Source organism: Takifugu rubripes, chromosome 20 (assembly GCF_901000725.2).
Source record: "Takifugu rubripes chromosome 20, fTakRub1.2, whole genome shotgun sequence".
Classification (NCBI taxonomy): domain Eukaryota; kingdom Metazoa; phylum Chordata; class Actinopteri; order Tetraodontiformes; family Tetraodontidae; genus Takifugu; species Takifugu rubripes.
This window is the reverse complement of record NC_042304.1, coordinates 12,083,656-12,103,061: the sequence shown is the minus strand read 5'-3', so window position 1 is coordinate 12,103,061 and position 19,406 is coordinate 12,083,656. Positions and strand designations below refer to the sequence as shown.

The 19,406-nt window shown below is 48.0% G+C and overlaps 1 protein-coding gene across 11 annotated transcripts in view; it reads left to right on the top strand.

The window, feature by feature from the left end:
• Positions 1-19,406, top strand: part of ptprsa (protein tyrosine phosphatase receptor type Sa) — a 152,370-nt gene that overhangs the window by 17,472 nt on the left and 115,492 nt on the right. For 4 of the 11 annotated variants that reach the window (XM_029828671.1, XM_029828674.1, XM_029828672.1 and 1 more), the window contains exon 1: positions 17,069-17,490. The gene's annotated coding sequence lies outside the window, so the exon portion shown is untranslated. Of the gene's footprint in view, positions 1-9,957; positions 10,060-17,068; positions 17,491-19,406 lie in introns of those variants that run through there. The other 7 variants (XM_011614990.2, XM_029828675.1, XM_029828673.1 and 4 more) reach the window with 4 other exon arrangements.

Here is a 19,406-nt window from a genome sequence, read left to right as displayed (position 1 = left end):
CATTTGCATTCTCCTCTCAGAACCTGTCATAGCTCAGAGCCACTGGGGGGGGGGCAGCTACTGAAAGGTCAGGAGACCTGCAAGCACACACGTAAGTCTTGTAATATTCTGAAGGGATTTTAATGTCATCACCGTTACTACTTACTCATAATTATCTAAATGAGGGGGTCTCCATTTGATGAGGCATCCCATAATCCGGTTCAGTGTCAGCACACCAAAGATGGCACTTTTGTTGATGTGTGTAAACGTATGTAAAGCAGGATGACCATCAAAAGGTCAGATAATTCATATTCTCCCCATGAGGACCGCTGAGGACTTCTGTTTAGGAGACGTGAACTTTGGCCGCAGCCTTGGAAGAGCTGGATGGAATGTAGCTGAGACTCCTCACCTGGACATGGATTCCCAATAGATTCCAAGCTTACAGTCATTTGTTGGTTTGGGGTGGTTGATGTGGGGTCTTTTTGTGTGTGTTCTGTAGCAAGCTAGCAAATAAACGCTCCCTCCCCCCACTTTGACTGAAATCCAAGCTGCTTCCTGCAGGGCAAACACGGCGAGAAGGACGTTCTTCCACTCCATCGCTTGGGGAACCAGCCATGGTGCTGGAGGTCAGAGTGGTGTCAGTGATACCTGGAGACACTAAATTGCCTTCTGAACCTTCACAATAATCCCACCAGGTTCAACATGGAGAAGCCAGAACGTAGAACTTTCATATCAGACCCAGCCTGCATCTCTGTTCTTCCCGGCACTTACCGGTTGCACTCAACCGGGGGGGTGATATCCTATCACATAATAGAATCTAATAGAAGTTGGCGACAGAGAAACATATGGAGATGTACTGGCTGTCGGGGGAGGGAGAGAGCAGTCCATTTGTCAAGCCATTATCAGTAGCATCCTGAAAAATGTCTGAATCAATAACAACACCGGCTGGGCATTGACGGCCGAGCTTATATCATGTAGGACACCAGAACTCGGCTCTTTTTTAATGAAACAATAATGTCTGCCTAAGAATAATGGCTTCTTTTGGCAGGGTGATGGCACCAGCGGTGGGGGAATACAAACAGGGAGTGTCTGGAAGCCACGCCCCTTTCCTTTTATTGAATTTTGTGATAATGTGGAGAAGATGAAACACCCGTTGATCAAGACGGTCATTAGTTGCATCCTGCTACAACTCCTTTTAAGTGGTTTCCTTGCTTTTATCCTCTTACATATGCCCTTTTAAGTGTGCTCCTATTGAATGGTGGGAGATTGGAATCTTTAAATAGAACGGCAAGTGGAGGAAATCCATGTGCGGATGAGCGGCGCAAAGAAAAACAAGTTGATCTTTCATGTCTGTGTTTTAACTTAAACCCACAAAGAAGCCCAGATGAGACTCCAGAATCAATAATTCTCCAGAGACGGTAAAAGACATATAACACAGCTCCCCGTCCCCTCCTCTGCCCCCCCACCCCTTATTTTATCCCAACCTCTTCAAATTTCCCATTTGCGCTCGCCTCCGTACCCAAAGGACGCGATGCCTCGCTCGTTGGCTCCACTTGCATTTCCAACCCAGCCTGGCAGCGGCTTCCATAACATAATGATGACTGTTTGTGAAAAGCGCCTCTCGGGGACGGGGAAGCGTGAGCTGTGCTGGAAAAATGATGTTCCCACACAATTAGGAGAGGACAGTGCAGGGCTCCCCGGGTCCTTTACTCTTTGTCTTTTCTTTTGTCGAGCTAAAGAGAGGGAAGGGAGGCTCTGGCCACCGTTACCTGCCAGGCATCGGCGCCGTTTCCCGCCCTCGCTTTCGTTCCTTCGGGTGGTTCAGGCAGCAGCGTCATACAAGTCAAATTGCCGGTAACAAATGAATTCAGCCAATATTTTTGTTTGTTATTTTCACAATTTGCTTCATTATGAGGTCAAGCAAAAATGTCAGTGTCACCTCGTCTCGCCTAATTGGAGGGCACAGACGCGATGCGTCGGGAATGACATGTGTATAACGATGGGTAACCTGGTCCGTTGTGGTTTTAGGAGCACTCAATAGAAACAGAATTATTTGAATTCATTTTGCTGGAGCCTCTCATCCAGCACGACAGCCAGGCAGCAGTTTAAAGGGCTTCTGCAGGACAGACGTGGATTCTAACTGGCAACACTGGTCGCTGGGCCTTGCTTCTATTTGCTCTCTTGTTTCTGACGTCTTCTGCGAGAGGAACGCCATCATCCCGTTCCATTCAGATTCTGCAGCACGGCGCCGGAAAGGGGGCCGCGGGCGCCGCCTCTGGTGTTTCAAGTCTGGTTTATCTGCTGATTAGGTTCATCCAGCAGTGGGTCAATAGAGGGAAGCGATCCTGCTCCTGTTTTATCTTCACTCCCTTTTTTGTTTCGGGTTTTGTATTGTATTATTTTAAATTTATCTTTTAGATTAAAGCCGCCGCGTTGTGTTCGGGACTGACCTTTAAGCGAATTGAAATTTGCAGGCTGCCTGTGGATTTAATTCCACTTTATTCTAGTGAATTTGAATACGTCTTAAACTGGATTTCGATCAAGGATCTTATTGTTTAAGAGGGACAAAAGCTTAATGAAAGTCATCCAGGGCGAATGCTTAAATCACATGACTGCAAGATACAATAGGAGTCATGCTCAGATTTAATGAAGAAAATGCTAATGAAGGTCAAAAGACAAAATGCTCCCTCTATATTACACGTACACACACACACACACACACACACACACACACACACACACACACACTAATTTAGCCTTCTGTTGCTTAATGAATCAGGATATTTTCTTCACCTGTTGTCTCCTGTTAATGCTGGGTGAAGATTTATACTGTCTATTTCTTCCTCTTCTTCTGAAAGATGAATTAGAATTAGAGGGAGAATTTTGAGTCTTCTTCATTTATATAATTGCTGCTATTTTAAATGTATATGTCGACTGGAAGATTGTCTAAGGCGACCTCACCAAAGCCAAAATGCACGTCAGATGGAGTTTGTATTTTCATAAAATCAATCAAAGAAATTATTTCATAACCGTTGTTGCTCTTGTTGCTACAAAGTCATCTGAACAAATTTAAGGAAAACCCACACAGCAGCTCACATATCACCACAGTTTCCCTTAATGCAAAGGTTGTTTACTGATTTCCAGATGAATCTCTTTCTGTTTGCCGCCATCTTTTTGAGCCTCCTCCGTCCCCGACTCCTCCCTCTCATTGTCTGGTGAGGGATATCCGCAACAATCCAAGCTGGATTCATCTTCATTGTAAACTTCAAAAACACTGCTGAAAGCCAAGTGACAGGTCCACTTGTTCTAATCGGACCAAAGATCTCAGGTCTCTCATTTACAAAACCCTGAACCCTGAAATGAGCAGCTGCTCACATCTGTCCGGTCTGCTCTACCCATCATTTCACTTTCACCAGGTCCACCACGCTTCAACTGGACTGATTCCAATGTTAACCATCTTGTTATTGCTGATTCAGCAGCTGAATGAGTGCTGGGCCGACTTGTGGACTAACACTGAGCCTCAAAAGCTCCAAATGAGACCATATTTCACTGTTCTAGAGTGGTCGGGGGGGTTGTAATAGATACACTGATGTTGCGGTGCTGGTGTTCAGTGCCTGTGTGTGGTGGCGTTGACTGAAAGCAAAGGTGACACAGCTAAATCATCCTCAGAGTGAGGCCAAATCTAGTCATGGAGCGTTTTACGTCCCAGGCTTTTGGCTCCTGGTGTCGCTGAGCGATTCAGACGTTTTGATGTCTTGACACTTTGACAGGAAACATAGCTGCGGGTAGAAACTCCACTTCGCTACGAGAGCGATCCCATGACCTTTCAGCTACGCGATATTCCCTGGAACATCCTCCCTGGATGCAGAGCCCAGAGCATCGGGCATCACGGAGCGCCTCTGCGACACAGCCCTGGTCTGGTATCACACGTCGCAACCACATCGCTTCAGGTTACGCTGGGCACCAACTTAAATGGGCTTAAATTTTTAATTCGTGCTGGAGAACAGAGATCCCATCTTGGGAGGATTGCATATCTGTTATTTATTTAAGAACCGCAGAGGGAGGGATATTTTGGATGGCTGGAAGGGAAGCAGCTCTGGAGCTGTTGTTCAGCCCAGGGGGCTCGCAGGTAGATTCCCCTCACCATGACCTTCTCAGCCATGTGGAGAAGTGCTGGGGATGGACGTTCTATTTCTGTCACAGTCCTTGGGTAAAAAAACAAAAGGAGAAAAGATGCGTTAACGTCATCTCTCTCATCTTTGGGAAAATGGGAACATTCCTTAACTGATTGGGAGTTTTTGCTAAAACCTTTAATCCTTTCACATTTTGGCAACGATCCCAGCCGACAGTCTTGACTGACAGGTCGAGTCTCACTTCACATGCACGCCTGGTCAGAGGAGCATCACCTGGACTGGTCCCACATAAAAGCGCCGTCGCTCCCAACTAGACAAGCTCGGAATAACGCTTGGTGGGTTCGGTCGCTGCCCCGCTTGCTCGAGCAGCGGCGCATGGCACAATCTGCGGTCATTTGTTAGAATCACCGTCAAAACTGGCACTTTTCCGGCGTGTCGGGGTGAGTTTGTACCCGTGTGAAAGTGGGGTAAACAAGGCGGGAGCCCGCGGAGGCCAATGGCGGTGGCACGCTATCATGCAGTTCATCCTTAATGAGTGTGGATTAGCAGGGATGATCCAGGCTTTGCGAAACCCTTCGTCCTGGTGTGTGTGCGTGTGTGTTTGTGTGTGTGTGTGTGGGGGGGGGGGTGACATCATTACACAGGACAAATTTAGTTTGAAAAATTGTTTCCAGAAATTACCACAATACCAGATGACTCAAATAATTTATTAGATGACCTGAAATGTGTTTGTGTGTGTGTGTCCTTGTTTTTGCTCCGTATTACGTACCATAAACTACTCATTCCACGGGCACAGGGAGGACATTTTTGGGAAGTGAGGACATTTTAACTGGGTCCCCAACCCTCAAACAGTCCTTTCAAGGCTGAGAGGCTGAGTTTAGAAATGGTTTAGGTGAAGGGGCTAAAGGCATGTTTCGGGTCATGTAAAGTCATGTAGTATGTCTATGAAAGTCCTCACAAATACAGAAATCTTAGGATGTGTGTGTGTGTGTGTGTGTGTGTGTGCAGCCATCGCCATGCATCAGCCCCTTTTCCTTCACAGATAAGCACAAGAGCTTTATTATTATTCTTTTCAGAGATTTATTCAGTCATTTCATTATTTTCGAGCGGTTGTCTGCCTGCGAGGGGGTAACAAAACATGTTTGTTACTCCTGCAACACTCTGTAAAGAAGCAGCGTCTCGGGAGCTGGTCATTAGAATTTTATGATTATTTCATGATTGGCCTGCACAGCTTTTGGATGCTTTGTTGATCATGTAAAACCTTAAGGCATGAATGTTTGAATGTTTTTTCCGCGCTACCACTCGGAGTCCAAATTATGCCGCCGCTACACGGGACACGTGCGCACAGCATCAGCAGCTTATATTTGCATTCTGGGGGTCGTGCTCGCGCGGAGGAGCATGTGAATAAGTAATTCGGCTTGATGCAGAAACTCGGTCTGAACATTTTTAAGCGGCGAGGCCTCTCAGATCCCGACAGCTCCGGTTGGAAAGCGCCAGAACGCCGCCTCAAACCTCCATTTGGGAAGCAGGTAGCAGAGGCTCTGCCCCTCTAAATGAAATGACTGATGCCCGAGTCGTAAACGTGGCCCCAGCGATGATTTATGATAATTAATCCGCCGTGTCCAGTTGAAAACACCTCCCGTCCTCACCGCCTACTGATCCAACACACATTTGCAAAGCCCGCCCCTCAGACCGCCACGACAGCTGCGACCACTTCGGCACCTTTCCGGCACAATGTCACCAACGTCCCAGTGGAAGGACGCGGACGGGGGATTAAATCCGTCTGTCTCTTTATCCCCGTCCCTGTCAAATCCGCAGACTTTCCGCGACAGAACACCCGCGGTTCCATTTATCATGCCCATCACATCATGGGCCATTAACACGGAGACCTACAATAACATTATTTATGGCGGAGTTCATATTAATATCGACCTGGGCGCTGTCAAAGCAGCTGATTTACCGGGCGCTTGAATTCCAGGCCGTGCAGGCTGGCAGATGGACTAATTGAATATCAGTCACCACAGGCCAACAGACACTGAGGCCGATTCACACCAGAGAACAGGAGATGAAGCTCCCCTCGCTCCAGAACTAAGTAAGCAGAGGTGTAAATAAGACAGGTCCAATTAAAAAAAAGTAGGCCCGCTGCCTGAGAGTGTCTGTGACCGGAGCTCCACAAAGAGCGCGCCGCCTTAATGAGAGCAGTTGTACTTATCTGCTCAAAACAGCCCACGTTAATTAAAGTTCAGACGGCACGGCTGACTGCTGGAGTGTTTCATCCAAGAACGGTGGCGAGGGTTCCGACAGGATTAGTCAGCAGAGGATAATAAGGTTGCAGGACAAAGGCACTCTGGATAAGTGTGGACTTCTGAAGGATCTCTAGTTCTGGAAGACCTTCGGCATCAGCTGTTGAAGACCTGAACGCACGGAAATCCATCGAGCGATAAAAGAGCACGTTTTCATTCATTCGACTCAAAGGCTACAGTAAATTCAGGAGAGGGCGATGGAGGGAGGGAGCGAGGGAGGGAGGGAGGGAGGGAGGGAGGGTGATTGGTCACAGTCGTACAACCTTTCCTCTTCTAATTTGTTTTATTTTCAGTGTTTGAAATGAAACATGTAAGACACAGATCCTGGACAGCCGACCTTGAATGCAACAGCTGTCTCTATTCCCTGTGGAGCCCAGAAGGTGGGATACCCATCAAAGGAAGGGCACAGGCAGGAAATGTAGACATTTGGTCATTTGCAGTATTTTATGGGTCACAATGCTGCCTGGAGTAGATTAAAATACATTTGAATGACTAAAGGAGGTTATTATCCAATGAATGTCTCATTATTGCTTCCTGGGGGTCCAGAGGGGCCTTGAGTAGCGCCTTGGTGCCTTGCTGCAAGGCTTTGAATTGAAACATTCATTTCCATGAGGTCGATTCTTGTTCTTTCACATTTGCATTTTTCGGCACCGAGCCGGCGCTCCAAACTGGAGCAGCTTATGGCTAATCAGGTAACGACGCGTTCAAGGACACCGCTGTGTCTCTGCTTTATTCTTTATATTTGTTTGCCAAGGAGGAGGTCATTATAGAGTTTATTTATATTTTCTTTGGAACAGGAAAAAATGGACCTATTTTCTATTCAAATATTGTTGAAGCTTCTTATAAGTTGGTCAAGGTTTATAGGTTAGGCAACAGTATTACAGCTTTGGAAGACTTTTGCTGAATAATAATATTCACATAAGTCATATTTCAGCAATGTTTCTCAGTCTCGATGTGTTGATGAACAGATGCACTTATGGTGTTTGTTGCTTAAACTGCAATCAGTGCATGCAGCTGAAAACAGCTAATAACTGTTAGCAATGCAGCTAACATTACCTATTGTGCCAGTGTCATCAGACCATGAGATTAAAGTTAGAGTTGGTGAATGTTTCATAAATTATGATCCAGTCATATCATGGAAGCTGCTCAGTATTATGAAACATAATACTTGTAATGGGTTGCTGACATTAGAATGGTTCACTCGTCCACTAGAGGGTGCTCAAGATGCACTAACTTCACTTTTGATACTTTACACATCTCCAATAAAGGGTGTAAATTCAACAACAAATTCAACAACCACTGAGCTGATGTATGTTGATGACACAAGAATTGGGTTTGCCAACGCAGCTGAACTAAAAAACACACAGCAGCTCGTCGTCTGAGGTTGAAATACAGTTTTGGTCCTCTCTTATATTTGCATGGCAGCTCAGGCTTTTGGGTTTTTAAGCCTTCCTTTTCCCTCTATATCCTTGTTCCTAATTTTCTCGTACTTACAGAATGCCATCCCATTGCTGGGGAGAAAATACATCAGCATGTTTTTTTTTGGGCACGCATGTTTTCGTATCCCCATTCGCCGTGCACCATGATGCTCGGCCATCTGTCCCCACACGGCGACTAAATTTAAAGCCAGTATCTTGCAGGGTCATGAGAAAACAAACCAGGGCTGATTTCGGCATGAGTGAGCTTAAGCCTAGCCCATCCCCCTCGCCTCAAACACTCAGCACAGAGACGCTGGCGGAGTTTAAGCATCACGCCCTCACCTGCATGCTCGCCAGCAAATCCAGCATCTTGGAGGGCGCTTTAGCTCCACTTCCTAGAGTCCGTACTTTCGGCTAAGCTTTAAATCCGAGCTAATTAATGGTGCACAGCCAAGCTGAGGGAGTGTCTCAGCAACAGCGTGTGAATTACTGTTGTACATTAACACCTCGCCCATCCCCCCTCCGCCCGTGTACGTCTTGGTAGCCAGGCATGTGGGAGGCCCCCCTCCCTCCCCCTCCTGCTCTCAATAGAACACATATGAGCTCACATTCACTTGTAGAGAAGCCAAAGCTGCTTGTTTCCAAACCCACCACATACAAATACTGTACACGCTCCCTGGAACGCTCAACCAACCCCGCCAATGATGGGAGCGCCAGACGGCGCATGCCGATTGGCTGGTGTTGCCATATTATCTGGGAACTTTCGTGTCGGTCATTGACCGCTGGGGTAATGATGACCCCAGGGAATGCTGGGAGTTTCTGCAACCATCGCCAACGACGTGGCCAACAGCAGAAGCTATGGGAAGATAGAAGCGGATGTGTGTTTCTGTTAGCCATTACCTTCCCTAATTAGGGTCACAAGGGTGCTGACGGACCCCAGCAGCCACTGGGTGAGAGGCAGGAATACACACCGGGTCGCCACGCACACACACACACACTAAGCCTCCTGTTACAGAGCAACAGTGGTGCGATGTGGAATCAAACCCAGGCACAAACGTCTACTGCGCCCTTTTTTCTTTTCTTTTTTTTTAGCTACAACACAGTGTGAGGTTGCTGTTAAGACGCCATCACGCTGTGTGTTATTACCTGCGGCAATTCAGTTAGACGCCACAGAGAGACGAGCAGCAGCCTAATTTATAGAACGCTCAGTAACTCTGAATTACGCCGCGCTTGAGCTCTCTCCTCAGCCACACGCAGGGATGTAAAATGCTCACGTTTTTAATTACTGTAAAGAAGAAGAGCACTTGACAACGGCGGCAGCGGGCGTAATTAACAAATTCATCCGCAGAAACGTAATGGGCTCCGTTTATCTTGCCTCGAGAATGGTTTCAAATCGCCGTCTTTGTGTTTTGCGCTTGAATGACACGCTTCAGCTCCGGAGAGCTTCTGCATCCATGTGACGTCCGTGTCTGGATGGCAGGACCCATTTTGACGGCTTGACGCCGCGCTTCCCCTCTCCTGGCCTTTTCCCCATCGCAGCCCTGGAGCTCCTGCGTATTTCCTGCCAGTCCCCTGAAGGAAACTTTAAGTGAAGGGTAATGAGGAGCTCCTCTGACCTTTCCCTGAAGACAACCTTCCTCAGATTTTCACTGGGAGGGGCGCGGGGTGGACCGAGAGCTGCCCCCCCGACCGGGAGGATGCAGATGTGGCCTCCAGAGGCACAGCAGCTGCCCGGCCCACGAGGGCGGAGGACAGATCCCTACGCGAGCATCGCTATCGAGACACTGGTGACATTAGCCACACAAGCGTTGACTTCACCCCCGCAGATCTGGACCGAGCTCGTTTGGAGATGATAAAGAAAAAAATCCGGGCGAGAGACAGAGAGAGAGAGAGAGAGACACACACAGAGAGAGACACAGAGAGAGAGAGACACAGAGAGACACAGAGAGAGAGACACAGAGAGAGACACAGAGAGAGAGAGACACAGAGAGAGAGAGACTGACGCCGGTGGAGTACACACACCCAACACTTGAGGAGCAGTTCATTTAGAAGTCCCTTTCATTAACGTTTCCCTTTTATTCTCTCTCTTTTCTCCCCACTCCCACTCTTTCTATCTACTTTAAGGTAAAAGTGAGCGGACAGCCAGGAGAAGACCAGGTTTGAAGCAGAAGACAGCGGAGCAAGAAGAAGATATGAAGCTCAAAAAGTTCTGAAAGCATCCCAGTGGTGAGTGCGCCTCCAACAGTTGTTTTACCGTGGCGCGCACACACACACACACACACACACACACACACACACACACACACACACACACACACACACGCACACACCACGTGTATATTTCAGTGTGCTGGTCCAGGTTTTCTCCAGCTTTCTTCTTCTTCTGGTCCCTGTGGGACTTCAGTAACTTTGGTTGGACCATTTAAAAGAACAATCCAGAGTTTCCACAGAAATGATGTCACCGTGTTGATTTTATTTCCCGAATGAGTTAAAAATCAAAGTGCAGCTGTCCTGCTTTTGGTCGCTCCACCTGACTTTTACTCCGCACGTGTTAAATCGGTCCAGTGATGTGATGAAGCTCTCGTTCTCAGAAAACACGACCCAGATTTGCTTTGTGGGCCACAACATAAACTCAAAGAGCTGATAATTGGATTTTTAAAAAGATTTTTATATTTGGGGAAGATGAAGAGGAAAGAGCCAATTTGCTCTTTGTTCACAGCTCACATACTTCTCCCCCATCTGAATCACTGACATCACACTTTCACAGACGTCTCCTCTGGAATTAAATGCCATCTGTGATTAATAACATTCAAATATTAGCACGCCAGATTCTCCGGGCTGAACAAAATGTCCGCTCTGCAGCTCCAGTCGACGGGATGATTAAATCTCCAGCTCAGAAATCTACTGTAGTTGACTCCACTGTCGTTTCATCCCGCGCTCACGCTAACCCTCCGCTCCATCGTCTCCTGATTATTAGCGCTGCTGGCCGACGCTCCCGAAGAGCGTCAGCTAATGGCTGTCAGAGCAGATGTGGTGGCAGACACCCCTGCGCCTTCCCGCCGGAGGGCGCCGGCCTCGCAATAACAGCTGGATTCGCCATATTGGGCTACGATGGAAGGGGAGCCTCAGAGACCTGCTTCATTCATCTGCAGAGGCAGGTTAGCACATCTGGACCCCGGCAACAAAGCATTCCACAAGCTAGGAACTCTGACCAGCTCCACGGCTGCACTTCTTAAACGGTGCGCGACGTGTTGGGGTCAAAGCTCGACGACGACGAGTTTTTTTTGTCAGTGATGTTAATACAGTGCCAGGAAAAGTGACAACAGCGTGATGGAATAAGTGCGAGCAAAATTTTGAAAATTGTGGCTCTGAAGACCGTCTTTTACAAGTCAGACCCCGGCACTGAGACAGCCTGCGGGAGTGAGCTGATAAAGGTCATCTGTGCAGAATTGGACATCACCGGCGGGTGTAATTCCCAAGTTGCACTTTGTCTACAAATATAGCCATCAGGAGGGGGAGAAAAGCATTGTAATTGGACAAAATGTCATCCCATAATGGACATAATGCTCTGGACTGCATGTCCCGAGCGGGGAGAACACGGCTGGCTGAACGCGGGGCCTGATCCAGACGTGTGCAGGGGGCCTCCAGGTGTGCGTCTCCCCACCTGTCTCGCTCAAAGCCCCAAAGCTTTTGTACCTGAATGAGCAGCAGCCGCCCTTGGATGAGCATTAAAGACCGGAGGAAAAGAGCTGCGGCTTTTCAAGTGGCTGCTAAGATGTCCGCAGCACAATTAAGCAAAGCTCCACTAATCTTTGCAGCTGGTGTCGAGGGTCTGCCGGGTTCCTGCAGAGAGCGATCCATGGCCTAGAGGGCCGCCACCTTCCTGCACCGCGTAGCAGCCATGGGGGAGGGGACAAAGGCATTCTTTCAAGTTCTTCTATTATTTATGCTCCACGTGTTTCCTGCTGCATTCAAAGATGTAGAAATGGACCTCAAGTTTGGCGGTAATGACTCTGATGGTGCCGGCACCTGTAATTTCATGGTTCCTCAGCGGTGCATCCCCTGGAGGTTAAATCCTGCATTCACCGGAGTTCAACCATCACCTCTGCTGCTTCGGAACGCGCCGCCGACACGCTAAACTTTCTCAAAGTCTACTCCTGCTGCACTCGTGCGATGGATTAAACCAACAACCTGCTGATGTGCCCTCGTTTAAAGCAGCGGATGTGCGTTTATTTCAGCGGGGCGGCGAGATGCTATCTTGGTTCTATTAATGCAGCCGGGGCTGTGTTTCCACAGGCCGTAGGGCCTAATCCGGAGGAGTGAGAGTGAATGGGACTGTGACTCGGGCTTGCCAGACCTACTTAGGTTCTGGATGAGAGCACAGTGCTGTGTGGGCGAATCTATTCTGTCCCGAGCGGGGCATAGCATAAACATTGCCCAGGGAACGCAGGCAGGCATGCGGGCAGTCAAGCGGACGAGAGAAAGACTATAAGGATGGTTGCCTTTAATTTCCTTTCTGCTGGCTCTCCTCAACTGTCCAGAGAGCAGCACGGGCTGGTGGAGAGGAGCGGGAATGTTACCTGTGGAAGCTCCTCTTTTCCTGCAGTTTCCACCATAATCCACCATTCTCTCAGTGTCTCCCTCCCTCACACACACACACATGGACTGTGCCTTTCCCGGGGAATTTGCCCCGATCCGACCAGCTGACGGCTGTATAGCCATGACTCGCTGGCTCCCTTACTGTCTTTAAGTGATCTGTGTTTGCTCCACGGCACTCGGGCGCGCTGACCCCGCGACCCTACGTGTAAACAGCGAACCGCCGTTCCCCCTTCCACTACCTCGCTGCCACCCTCCCCCAACCGCCGCTACCAAATATGGAAGAAGGAGCCGCTGAGAGCCAGCAAGTCGGTCAGCCAACCCACCGAGGAGGCCATTAGCGAGCCAGTGAGCCGGCGGAGAGGTTGGTCGAAAACCACCTCTGGCATCGCTCATCCTTCCCCAGCCTCTCTGGCCTCGCCCGCCTCTCTGTGGGGTAGGGTCACGCACGCGCGCAAACCCTGGCTGAAGAGCGCGTTGATTTCTGCGCACGCGCTGAACCAAAAGGCACTAAAGTGCAGCACGGTTTACAGCGCGGCGTTTACAATGGCTCCCATTGAATGGCGCACGAGGGAGAAACGAAGGGCCGCATGAACGCAAATTTAAAAAGTGGCTGGAAGGCGAGCACGTACACAAAAGATGCATTCAGGTTACTGCGTGAAGAACGCTGCCTTTCTGCGTGAAAATATCCCCACACAATATATATTTGGCATCTTTTCAGCAAAGGGTTACGCAATAAACGAGTAGAAGGTATGCAGGTTTACATCACCGTTTCATGCCCGCATCCCATAATCACAGTTAAGTTGCTTTTAACCGTTTTCAGCCTTTTGAAGTAAAAGTAAGATTCTTCAGTCACTTCATAAAATAGCTGTTTAAGTTATGGATGAGCTCGCCAGTACACAGCAGTACAGCTGAGGTCATGGTTACCATGGTAACTTTTAGCATACACGCTACAAACGGATCGGTAGTAAGACCCAAGTCAGGGAGATAAGATAGTCCCGCTGTGTCTCTGCTTTTGTCTCCTCCCATCTTTACTCGTTATTCTGGAATTCTTTGGGGTATTTTAAGTGGCTCTAAATGTCAGAGTGGTTCCATGGAGCTGGAGGGAGAATGTTGCCGAGAAGCAACGTTATTAATTAAGCTTGTGAAGTTCAAGAAGAATGAAAAAAGGCAGCTTTGGCTCCGTAATTAGACATTTATACGATGTCCTCACTAAAGAGGCTAATGTGTTGACAGAGATGCGTTCATGTTGCTGACAGTGATGCACCAGAAAATCATTCATGCCTGGGTTAAAGACAACACGAGCAAGAGGACTGATGTTATGTTAGCGATGCTATGCTATGCTATCCAAGTGCCGTCATGTCTAAAATTCGGCCCTCTAAAATCGTTCCGCAAGGATATTTCTCGTACCATGAAGGGGAATTACAACGTGTTGTCCATATTTATTGGAGTCCTTCAATGCAACACCTGCCAGCCAGAGCTACATGGAGAGCTTAGCGATATGTATTAAGGCTTAAACACCATTTTGCTCTCTAATCCGAGGTCTATATCGCACTTCCATCCCTACAGTCACAGCTTCCAGCTCCCAATCACAAATTCCTATCTATCAAAGTGCTCACATGTGTATCAAGGTAATGAATTTATAATCTCTCCCAGGCTCTTTGTAGATCTCTATCATCGTGCTAGATAAGAGACAGCATTGTTGAGCTCTAATAGCCATCAGTTTTCCTTGTTCCCACCCCCACAGAGCCCTCAAACACACCGGCCTCCAACTGGACTCCCAGTGTGAAAAAAGTTATTTGCTAGCCAATGCTAAAGCTACACGTCAATCTTTGGGCTCTGCGTTGACTTTCCTTCAGTGTCTTGTTTACACTTGCCAAGTTGGCTGCAGGGAGAGTAAATAAGAGTTACTAAACTTATGATGGGGGGGGGGGGGTGTTGCCTCTCCGGGGCCGCCAACCATAGAGCGCGTGTTTTTAATTGTGTTTCCAGCGAGGTGATGAAACGTCTTCCATTTGAGCGCGAGCTGGCAGTAAGTGGGCCGTCGCCTCCAGGGACAGAGTGACTGATGGCCCGCTGCTATCGGAGGTGATTGTACCTCCACCCCCGGGGGTGACGGATGAACACACAAGAGCAGGAAGACAATAAGGGGTGCGGGGGGGGGGGCATGTTCTTTTTTACACTCTCCCTGGGGAGAGGACCGGGGTGAGACCTTTACTGGACAGACTCTACGTATTAGTGTAGGAAAGTTCAGCGCTCTGTGATCTTTTATTGGGTTGCAAGTCTGTACATGACGGCGGTCAGGTGATGGGGTCACGGGGCCAACCGGAGGACCACTTCCTTCTTTTTGCCGTCCTGATTCGCTGTTGATTCGCTTTTAAATAAGCCCTCAAAATGGGGATAAATTTCCTGCTTCTCGTGTTCACGTTACTTGAATCCAGAAAAAGGGGCCCCAAATAAACATTCTATGTTAATGCTGCATAAATGAAATGTCAATGTTCTAAACTACCAATACCAGGTTACTATAAATAGGTCAGCAATAAACCTCTGAACTGGTAGTACTCATGATCACTTTAGGGTCCAAACAAGAGCCTAAAGTGATTGGGTGAGATTAGAGGTTCTGTCATCTGGACTCTCACCAATAGAGGGAGCCAAATCCACCACAACGACGTTGCTTTCCAGGCTGCATCGTGTTACTGAATCAGGTCAACTAGACAACGGAAGAGCAAAACGATAATGAATCCACAACATAGCAACATCCCAAACCTCAGAGTGTAAACAGACACCCCAAACGATACTCCAACCACCACGTGTCACGTGCATCGGAAACGTGCCGGTTGTGTTTAATTCCGGAGGCCTTTCTTCATCTCCGGGATGCTTTTATGTTGCCCGACAGATTCTCCTGTTGACAAGCCAGATGTTGTCATGGAGAAAATCACCGTCACCAGGAGGGATGCAGAAAGTGCTCGGCGCTTTTAACCGGGTGGGTCTGGAGCGTCCTCGCACGGTACATTATGTCAGGCGATGCGGTAACAAGACACCGGCGATTAAACGGCCTCCCCGGAGGCTTCGCCGCATCTTCCGCTCCTTGAATTTACATGACGTTTATGAACGCTCGCAAGGAAAACAGAAGGGGGGGGGGGGGTTGTAGAGGCAGAGCAGGCGGGAAACCTCCCCGTGTGAAGGAGTCTCATTATTCCGTTATGGATTGCACATGTCACCCGGTAAGTGCTCTTTTTATCCCTCCAAAGCGCTGTCCCCGGCCACTGCGCGCATTTCCCTACCCAAGTGAAATTTACCAAGTTAGGGCTGGTGGCACCTGGGGAGCAGCTGAGGGCTCCGGATGGCTGCTAAGATTTACCAGCCTGATTAAATAAGGGGCTGCAGTGAGTGTAAGAAGCCAAGGGAGGAATCTGTGTAACATAAATGCCCTTCTTTAGCCAGCAGTTAAATTGATTACACACACACCTCCCTTCAGCTCTTTATGGTGTGTTACATGTCACACTGGGCTTTAAACAAAGAACAGAAAGAGGGCAGTGGAGGATTGCTTGTGGCTCAGGGCAGCGCTCCGCCAGCACGCAGCAAAGATGGCTCTGTTTTAAACGCTTTCCCTCCCTTACAGCCTGAAACCTTTGAATTCAATTTCCTGCTGCCGTCCCTCCAGCGGAGCAGGGCAGCATTTTTATTTTATGGAGGATCCCCCTCCTGGACAGTTTACCCTCCTGGAAAAGTGGACACCTCTGCCGCGGCATGCTTAACATCAACATTTATCTGTAGGGGGAACGCAGAGGGTCATAAATCAGAGGGTCACCCGTCCTGGTTTGGATTAGTTTGTGATCGCACACAAAGAGAGCTAAGCTGTCGTAGCTTGGCTTGACTGATGTGTCTCCAGCACGTCTCGCTTTCCTGTTGGACAGAGTGTAAACCAGCTGTCACCTTTCAAATTCAAACGCCAGCAGCCAATCAGAAGTGCAGCAGCAGCCACTGGAAAGCCAAAGGGAACTTAGCAAGGTGTCAAAGGCAGTCTGGACTTTTGACACTGGGGGGGGGGGGGGGCAGCACGATGGATTTTACCCACTATATACAGTACACGCCAAGAGTGTGTATGCGCAAGGCTGCATTCAAAGGTGTAAAATAGGAACGATTTTTCACGAAACTTGGAGTAATTTAGTAGCACAAACAATTCCATTTTAAAACCATTACCCTTATTTTTGCTGCAGTGTAGAGATATAATATAACACAGTGACAGGATAGTAGACATATAATTTATTAAAAATTAAAAAGATAGATATAATTTCGATAGGCAGCCGAGATTGTGTTGTTAGTCGCAAACAAAACAAAACCTTATTTCTACGCATCTTATCTAATTTGTGCTTCTACGTGGTTTATGAAAGTGATCTAATTTAATGTTTCGCCATTAATGGTGTTGAATCTACGTCGCACTTGTTATCAAGACCTTGTTTTACTTGATCGTCGTTTTGTTTGTTGTCGCTTGGTTCATTAAAAAGCAGCACGCTTTCTTGTCTTCGCCGTGTATGTTGTTTCCGACGCGACGTAAACGCACCGCCTCTGCAGCGCGCATGAGGACGAAGTTTATGGGGTGCAAGTAAACGCAACACAAGGCTCCGTGTTTTCCCCTGCAGTCGAGGGGAGGGAGTCGGGGGGGTATTTGACTCCCATCTCCCCACCCCCAGTCCGTACGAGGTGGATTTAGGAAGAAAAGGACGAAAACCTGGGACGCGGAGATAACGAGCCACGGCAACATTTAAAGATCCCTGCGCGGCGGTGTCGCGCACGGATTATTATAGGGGGGGTCGATTTCTCCTTTACTGGGGAGATCCTGCTCGGAGAGGCTGGTGCGAGGGGGAAAGGGATACAAACCAACGTGGAAGGAGTGTTTTCTACTCTCTCCGTCGGCTAACGAGTGACTCCTCCGCCGCAGAAGAAAGTGGGATATAACGGTCTTTATTTGTGGAATACGATCCCTCTCCAGGAGAGTGCGGATTTTTAAAGCTACTCCACCGGGAAGGTCTCGGAGATACTTTCTCCGGCGTCGATGAAGTAAGTTCTTACACGTTTGCTTTCCGCGCAACTTTGGAAAGACTCCATTTTCGAACCAAAAGTCAAAGAAAAAGCTGTAAAAAACCGATCTTCACCTCTCGCAACACTGAACAACCTCCTTTACCGGCCGACTGGTCCCTGCTGGTACAACAAAACACCTTTTTTCTGCAGAAAAATCTCTCCTAAAGGTGTGAAAGAGCATTGATTTGGCTCGATGTCCCACTTTGCTTTTGCCTGATTACAGATTAAAGTCACTTCTTAAATCTCACTTTTTTATGAATTCGATTTTTGTACAACAACAACACACACATACATACACACACACATACGTACACACAAATCCATGAAATTCTGACCCCTTGTTTGCGATGAAACCTCATCCAAACTGACTCTCATCATGAATAGATCGCGTTGATTCTGTTTATCACTATAAATGATCCCCTGCAGGGATCCAGTGATCCACCCATAGCAAAGTTCTTTTTATGTTTCAACACACTTCTTTCCCTCAATGATTCATAGGTGTTTGTTTTATTCGTAGCGTCTGGTTTCCACTTTGTGAACGCTAGCTGATGGTTCAGGCCTCACACACACACACACACACACACACCTTCATTTATGTGAGGCTGGCCACAGTAACTGGAGTCATTTGAGTCCAGTTTGAATTGCAGCAGCTCATTATCAGAACATTTAAAGCTTAAATAAATCATCCCTAGGCACCCCCCCCCTCCCCCCTTCACACACACACAATACACACACACACACACGCACACACACTATCCTTCACCCTCCCTTCCCGACAGCAACTGCGAGCCAAAAAAAGAGCAGCGGTGCTCTTGGTTTGCTGAACAGGCAGGAGCAAATAATGCCTGTTTGCAACTGTCTTGACATTTACTGTTGCAGATTTTTGGGGGGAAGCATCTGCAACAAGCAGATTAAAAAGCCAAAATTCAAGAGTGCAATTTGCACAGTCTGACTTTGGGAACGGAAGGTTATTCTTTATGAGTCCCGAACTATTCAGATGAGACGCTCCACCATCAGTCTTAACGCGCCGGCCTTAAATCAGCCTGTTTGGTTTGATAAATAAAGCCATTTGTCTTTTGATAAGAGTCACATGTTGATTGTCAGTAGCACGCTGGAGTCTTGTCCGTCCGTGTAATTGGACCAAGTGCGCGCCGAGAGGCTGCGTGTCGAATGTGTTCTGGGTTCTTAATGAGGCTTTAATTGAACGATTTATCACTCGGATCACTGTCACACAAATGGGTGAGGAAGACAAAAAAGGCAATGAAAATGCCAAGGATGAGCTGCCAGACGCCGCCATCAGAGGAGGGACGTCTCTGTGGCTGCAGCGTCAGCACGCCGACGTCCCTCTGTTTATTTGTTACATGTTGCAGCACAACAGTGTAAGTGGTGCTGATGAAGGAGGAGGAGGAGGAGGAGGTGGCAGCGAGAACATTCCATCCTTGAAAAGTACTTTTAGGTAACAAAACTTTAAGATTTTCCCCTGGAGCTTCTCTGCTTACACTCAGAAGAAAAGCTAATTGAATTGTGCCCCGGATATGATGTGGTTTTTTCTTTTTCTTTACCTCTCCCAAGTACGGAGGTCTCGCAGACGTGTCCTCCTCGGGGTTTTGAAATTCATTTCCTTTGCAATTATTACTTTGCGAGCTGTTTTTCTTTATTTCCCCAACCTCGAATGTAGGGTGTGTTTTCTCATTTTTAAGGGGATCAAAGGGGAGTCGCGGGGGAGATTGGAGATAGCTAATAGCCTCTCAGGACGGCTGGGGGCAATTCACTGTCATGAGCTCACTTCAGGTATTTCAGAAGTTCTTTTTCGTGCAGTTTTCGGCCATTTAATCACATGTAATTTTATGTTTTCCCTTATGACGTGCAACCAAAGTCTCAAGTGTTTCTAGTTG